Below are 7,954 nucleotides of genomic sequence, written 5' to 3'. Positions count from 1 at the left end.
GGAACTGTGCTTTTTGAGTGCCTGCCTCAGGAGGGATCTAGCCCAGAAGCTTGCTGGTTTGAGCATCCACAAAGAGAGAGAGAAGAGGCATCCCCCTGCACTGAGTGGCCAGACTAAAAGTGAACACTGTGTTTTTCTTGTTTATGCCTGCCTCCGGGGATCCAGACAAAAGCCTGCCTTGGGGAACAGCTGCCATGCCTATGCCTTGAGTCCTGTGAGTGCCTGCCACTAGGGGAGTTAGTGTAGCCGTCCATCAGTGAGATTTGGGGTGGTTGTATAACAGAACAAAACAAAAGGGGTCATGTTTTGGGCGGGTTAGATAGGAGTTTCCCCTGCTTATCTGTTTTATTTGAATTTAGTTAGTCCACCAGTTCCACAGAAAGTCAAGGTTTTCCTTTTTTTGAGTTTTTTTGAGTCAGAATAGTAGGTATCGGGAGTCCCTGGACCAGTGGACTGACCTCCCCAACCGAAGAGACGTGGAAGTGAAGAAGACTAAGGTACCCAACGCAAGAAAGCAGCGATGCTAGCGAAGATCTGATATACCGGTAATATTATTGTGTGCACACAAATTGAAAACTATATATATATCAGATCTGAGTACACTAATTAGTGCTGTGTACATATGTGGGATGTTTTGGGTTACTGCAGATGTGGAGTTGGGGTCTTGATAGCTGTGATCCTTGATAACTGTGATTCTTGGTGACTGTGATTGTAGTTTTAAAATTGTTATTGCCTTTATTTCCTTTGTAACTTATTTCAAAGCATTTAACATCTTGCACTAATTTTATTTAATACCATCAACCTGTAAAAATTGGTACCAACATTTAAGAAACATAACCAACAAGTGTTTCTATTTACTTTACCCTCTAACCCTTTTACCCTTTAATAAAACCTTTAATATTTTTTTCTTGCTAAATCCCTTGGTTGTGTGGAGTTTCTTTGGGAACCCTATTTAAAACTGTGACACTCATATATTTATTTCTTCCATTATTCAAATTTACCTGCTCCACGACTAGGGGGTTTACACTATATTTCATGTGTGATTGGCTGCCCAAACCCTTCTGAAGCACCTCCAGCCAATGTTCCAAACAAAGAAACCAAAAGATTCTATGTAAAAGCAACTGTTAGCCCAACACAGCTGATTGCCAACTTTACAAACGATGAGCAAAGAGATGGAAGAAGGTGGGGCTTCTTTGATGACTTGATAGGAGCCAACTTTTCAAAATTATTGGGGGTGCTAAGCCCAATGAAAACAACCCCTCCCTGGACACATACAAGGAATTTTCTCAATATTGGGGGTGCTCAAGCACCCACAGCACCCACAGAGTCGGCTCCAAGAAATGTCTTATGGCTTAATGAGCCACAATGTTCTACTTTTGGGGGGCTGATTTGGAGATCAGCCTCAGTGAGGAATGCTCTGCCTTTGCCTCTCTATTTAACAAACATTCTCTTATACCGACTTCAGAGCAGTGCAAATAGGTGCATTGCCATTTCAGTGCTTCTGGGTCTGGTTCAGATTGCACATAGGCATCTATATTGCTCTTAGTGCAATTAAGGGATTACCAGTTATGGAACTCAGATTAGATGTAGCCACAAAAAAGTAAGCTCCCCTCCTGCTGTACGCTTTCCTTTCTGCATAGTGTATATAGCAGCAGGAACATTTGTTGCAAAGTACATGGCACCAGAAGCTTAGCAGAGATTAGGTGGCAGCACCAGTGGTTAGGAGGTGGGGCTAGTGGTTGGGAGGCGGGGCTAGTGCTGGGCAGACTTCTACGGTCTGTGCCCTGAAAATGGTAGATACAAATCAAGGTCAGGTATACATATAAGAGAAAAATTACACTGGCTCCCACTAAAAGAACGAATTTGCGTTCAAAATTTGCACCCTGGTCCATAAAATCGTTCACGCTGAAGCCCTGAGCTATATGTCAGACCTCATAGACCTGTCAACCCGGAAAACAAAAAGGTCAGCACACACATTCTTGAATCTACACTACCCCAGTTGCAAAGGACTTAAATACAAATCAACATATGCATCCAGCTTCTCCTACATAAGCACGCAACTATGGAACATAGTAACATAGTAGATGACGGCAGAAAAAGACCTGCACGGTCCATCCAGTCTGCCCAAGAAGATAAATTCATATGTGCTACTTTTTTTATTTGTACTGTCCACTTCAGTGCACAGACTGTATAAGTCTGGCCAGCCCTATCCCCGCCTCCCAACCACCAGCTCTGGCACAGACCGTATAAGTCTGCCCAGCACTATCCCTGCCACCCACCACCGGCTCTGGCACAGACCGTATAAGTCTGCCCAGCACTAGTCCCCCCTCCCAACCACCAGCCCCAGCACAGACCGTATATGTCTGCCCACACTAGCCCCGCCTCCCAACCACCAGCTCTGCCACCCATTCTAGGCTAGAACGCACTACCAAATGTTATAAAAACAATGCATGACCTAACAATCTTCCGAAAACTACTGAAAACCAACCTGTCCAAAAAAGCATACCACAATGATCCATCCTAAATACTAGAAACGAAACTTCACCAAAACTAGACAAAACGGAACTCTCTTGACTGCTTCATTTACGCCGCCACTAATGAACGTTACGCACTACTCACTACCACTCTACTTCTTATGCAGGATATGAACTTTCTATATTTGATTGTCTAACTTACTCTATAATCTACTGTATATATATATATATAGTGTTGGGCAGACTGGATGGACCGTACAAGTCTTTTTCTGCCGTCACCTACTATGTTACTATTTAGCCAAGGAAGTGTCACATTTCACATTATATTGGATAGGAAGTACATGCACACTTTACACCTAGGCACCCTAAAGTCTACTTTTTAACTTTTAGTGTAGTATGACAAAGCATTTAGCTTCAAGTGGAGAAAACACAAGAAGCAATTGCTGAGAAAGCTTAATTTCAGGATAAGTGTGATGGTTGAGAAAGCAAAAAGGGGAATCTTTCTTTAGAGGTAAGGAAAGGAGGAAAAAGATAATGATCTCTCTAAAAATGGAGCAACTGCACGTTCCCCCTTAGAAATATGTGCTGTGTACGTTAAGCAGGTATTTTCTTGCATTTATGTAGGTAAGTGCACACATGCCTACATAAGTGCTAGTTTTCTAGGCATTTATGCATGTAATAGGTGTGGAAAGGCAGGCACCTAGATTATAGAATTGCCCTTCAGTGCAGAATCCAGGTACTCCCTCCTGAGCCTTGCCTACTGTCTCAGCTGGGTTGGAAAATGAAACAAAGACTCTTAACTCCTTCAACCAGGTTTTTTTTTTTTTTTTACTCCACCTTGCTTTAGACAATCCTAGTTTTGGGGAGGTGGTCTATAAAATGTTTAGGGGCTCTTTTACAAAGGCACGCAAGGGCCTACATGCATCCAGTGTGTGCCAAATCGGCATTACTGCCCCAGCTACCGTGTGTCCCGGGCGGTAATTCTGAATTTGGTGCATGCCCAAAACATGCAGTAGAAAATAATTTTCTACCACGGGGGCAGTTGGCGCATGCTGGACAGTTACCATGCGGGTAACACATGAGCCTTTACCATTAAGTCAATGGGTGCGGTTAAGGGCTAAGGTCATAAATAGATGCACGCTGGTTTTCATTTTGCTGCATGACCATTTCTCGGCCCCTCCAAAAACTTTTTTCCAGACCTGGTGGAGAAATGGTCCAGCGCCCGTCCAATACACATGCCCACACTACTGCAGGCCACTTTTTGGCATGCCTTTGAAAAAAAGGCCCCCAAATAAATAAACATATTACATTATATCACTCTCCATATCCTCTTTAGGCATGCCACACACCACTCTTTTCCTCTCATTTCTCTCTTTGGTTTGGGGGGGCACCTGAAGCATTTAAAAAATATCACCAGACAAACTTGGTGATCTGGATCACAAGTGAAAAAGCATAAGAAACTAAAGTCTTGATTGCATAAGTCTCTACACCTCTGGATGCAGTATATTGTTATAGAATAGAGTGTAGCAAGATGTGCACAGATTCTAATTAATGCCAATTAGTGCCAATTAGCACCCAGTTATTGGCACTGACTGGCTCCTTAGCCAATTTAGTTGAGCATACATTTTGGATCTGCATCCAAATATCGGAGCCCGATTTTGGGTGCTATTGTCACAATCGTGCCCATGTTTCAGGCTCTCAGTCATCTCGCCACCTGGTGGCCAGACCTGGTGGCTGCATTGGACTGTCTGTGTGCTGTTTCCCATGTTCCAGAAATCATGCTGTCCGGATCTTCCAGCCTCCCAGACTGTCTTGGGATTTTTGGAACTTAGCAGTACCCTTACCTGGTGAACTCCCTTGTATGTGGCCTTTATTAGCCACCTGGAAGCTTCTGTGTTTGCCTTTGCATCGCCTAAGGTCCCTGGTATGCTGGTGTGCGCTGTGCACTTCTGCCTAGTCCAGTTTATTATCTGAGATTCTTGCCTGATTCTAGTCTAGTCTTTGTGTAGTTTATCTTGTACTGTGTTGCTTGTTTCCCAGTCTTGTTTCTTGTTTGTATTTCTCTGTCTAGTTCTTGGTTGTCTGTGTTTCTTTTCAGTGATGAACCGTGGAGTGACCCAAGGAATATATAAACACACAGAGGAGTTCTTACAGTCTTTCCCCAATTGCTACTTTTTAATAGCTTTATTCTGAAGTTCAGCATGTTCTGATGTTTGCTTCAGGTTCACTTCATACACTAGAAACAGCTTCATTCTTCTCTCCAAAGGTTTTAGAATCAGCTCAACTACTGCCACTGGATAAAGGTGAGCACTATTTAACTTATTATTTTATTGTTAATTCCAGTTATTAGTAATTAGGTCGGTACTAATGTGGGCTGCCTTTAAGACATGTTATTTTACTGTTAACCCCAGTTATTAGTAACTAGGTCTCATTGGATAAAAGAGCATGAGATAGTGGTAAAATAACTCATCTTAACAGTAGCCTGCATTGATAATTACACTTCTATTTACTGTATTCAGGCCATTCAGTTGGAGTATGGGGTTACCAAGCCAGCTTTGAGAAAGCTAAGTTTATTTATGCTATGCTGTGGCTTGGAAAGTTTTTATCTTTTGATAATGTTTTTTGAATTATTAGTTCTATTGTGAACAGTCTTGCTTGAAAATAGGTGGGATATTATACCCTATGAAAGAGACAAGATCACAGGCACAAAATATCTCATGTAGATATTAGTGTCCTGGTGTTCAGACCTTGGTAGATACCTTGGTTTCTAAGGGTATTTCCCACTGCTTAGCTATTGCTGTGCATTCCTGTTTTACACAACCCTTTGAGTTTGTGTTTGGCTGTTTTTCAGTTTTTTCTTGTATTAGATTACCTTAGTAGGATTAACAGCCCATATTGACTGATCTATTTAAGACTTGTACATGGCAATGTGTATTGTATTTTATGAATTGTATGTAACTTGTTATAAGCTGCATTGGGGTATTCCTTTGTAATTGAAAAAGTGGGATATGAGTGCAAAATAGAAAACAGAAACTAGGTGTTAAAACACAATGCTTCTTTCTTTTCCAGTCTCTAAAACATAGCATCCAAAAAGTGAATAATTTTAAAATTCTTTTCGACTGGGAAGTTCTGTCAATTTCATCTGTTTGCAATAATAAAGACATTTTTAGGTTGTTTACCTAAAATACTCTGTCCTGATTTTTAAATAGTTTATAAGTAGAAGAGTGGCCTGACTGCATCCTTCAAACAGAAAGGCTACAACCCCAAAATAATCTCCAAGAATATTGCCTCCTCCCTCAAAACACCCAGGGAGAATCTGCTACAGTACAAGGAGAAAAAAGCCACAGATAGGATCCCCCTTGTAGTGACATACAATCCAGAGCTGGAAAAACTGAGGAAAATCATAAGAGATCTACAACCTATACTCCAGGAGGATGAATTACTGAAAGAGATATTCCCATCCCCACCAGTACTGGCCTTCTGACAGCCACCCAACTTAAAACACAAGCTAATCAGAAGTAAACTTCCATCACAGACTGAAAAGGAACAGAAGGGCACACTTCCCTGTAATTTATCCAGTTGCAAACTATGCCAAAACATTTCACAGGACCCCACAGTCATCCACAAAGGAAAGATATTCAACATAAAGGAATCTTTCACTTGCTCATCTTCCAATGTGGTATATATCATTCAGTGTAAAAAAATGTAACGAAGGATGCTATATTGGAGAAACAGGCCAGATGCTTAAGACAAGATTCAATTTACATAGACATCACATGAACAATACTGGTGCCAGTAGGGCTCCCACCCCTGTTGGTCAGCATTTTACAGGACCAGGACACTGTACCAGTGATTTCACAGTGAGAATCCTGAAAGGTAACTTTAAAACCATACAAGAACGTAAGACCTTTGAAGTCAGAATGATTGAATATTTTAACACCCAACAGAAAGGACTTAACAAGGATCTGGGGTTCCTAGCCCATTATAAACCATAAAGCTGTATTTCTCTGTTGATCACCCTCCCCTCACCTATCCACACCTATCCTGTTAGAATATCAATGAAATGCTTTGATGTCCCCATGCATACCTCCTACCCACCCCCATCCTCCCACCCTGTCAGACTGTCATAGTAATGCTTGAATGTTTTCACTTATATACACTGTCAGCTAGCACATTTGCTTATTTCCGATCTGACGAAGAAGGGCAACCTTCGAAAGCTAATCAAGAAATGCATTAAGTTATGTCCAATAAAAAGGTAGCATCTTATTTTCTTTTCCATGTTTTATTTTGTTTGATTTCTATTGATAAAAGTTTATGAATGTGGAATGTCATATTACAGAACTCTTGAATTGCGATTTGGGGGCCAGATTCTGTAAATGGCATCTAAAAAAATAGGGGTGTCCAAAAATAGTGCTTAATGCTATTCTAAAAAAGTGCCTAAAGTTAGGTGCAGTTTACAGAATAGCATAAAGGGCCAGAAAATGTGCCTACATTTAGGAGTAGTCATTTGTATCACTGGTGTAAATACCCACACCTAAATTAGGCAAAATTCCCCCGAATTCTATAACCATGCATGTAAATTTGAGGAATACCCCTAACATGACCATAATCCTAAACAATATATAGAAAGTTCAAAACAAACTTTAAAAATCAATACAAAATTAACAAAGTACAGAATAAAGATTTATTAAATCAAGCAATAACACATCATCATAAAAAGTGCACTAAGATTTCCCCCATTTTTTTACACATATTATTCAATAGTATCTAAATCTTAAAGAGTCCTTTCATGTTAAGTCCTTCACTTATTCCAGATGCAAATACTATCTAATTGCATCAAACCGATTGTCCAATTGATGGAAATAATATAATCTTCTCACTTCAGATATCCAATTATTAAATTCACTCTTCCAAAGACCATTAAGTTTTTAAGTTGTCTCCATTCCTTAAGATATTTTCCTGCCCGACACAAATTTGTGTTTTGCCACTAAGGCATCCTCAGGAGCAAATGACCAAAATTCAATATTTATAGCGAGACATAGCTGAAGGATCTCCAAGTACTCCTTCTACTCAGCCATCATCAAAGATGCTAATGCATATTGTACAAGGAAGTTATTGTTCTTGTTTAAATTCCTAGATTTGTATTTTTGATGACCATACTCCTCCCATGGCTACACCTTTTCAGCTACGTGCGTTAGAATTTATGCATACCTCTTTTTAGAATACACCTGAAATGATGTTGTGCTGATAATTGTTATTGGCCAACTGTCAGTACTGATTGGCTCATTACTCAATTAAGGTGCATATGTAAGTTGGGTGTTTGCCCAATTTAATGCACGCAACTTGTCACACCATACATAAAATCTGGGGTTTATGTGCTTTGCAAAATCTAGCAGAGGATATTATGAACGTTCACTATATTCAGAACTCAACAAAGAAGAAGAAATCTTATGCTGCAGTAGAAATTTAAACTAGGAATC

General features: G+C 40.4%; 1 long non-coding RNA gene across 2 annotated transcripts; it reads left to right on the top strand.

Moving 5' to 3' along the window:
• The first annotated feature begins 237 nt into the window (after window positions 1-237).
• LOC115458697 lies at window positions 238-5,727 on the top strand. Of its 2 annotated transcripts, none has more exons than XR_003940138.1 (3): window positions 238-497; window positions 4,573-4,777; window positions 5,544-5,727. It is a non-coding gene; the product is annotated as an uncharacterized LOC115458697 (long non-coding RNA). The 2 variants fall into 2 exon arrangements; XR_003940137.1 differs by having other exon boundaries at window positions 238-545.
• Window positions 5,728-7,954: the final 2,227 nt, after the last annotated feature.

Source organism: Microcaecilia unicolor, unplaced genomic scaffold (assembly GCF_901765095.1).
Source record: "Microcaecilia unicolor unplaced genomic scaffold, aMicUni1.1, whole genome shotgun sequence".
Classification (NCBI taxonomy): Eukaryota; Metazoa; Chordata; class Amphibia; order Gymnophiona; family Siphonopidae; genus Microcaecilia; species Microcaecilia unicolor.
The sequence above is the reverse complement of the archived record's forward strand: the minus strand, read 5'-3'. Positions and strand labels throughout refer to the sequence as shown.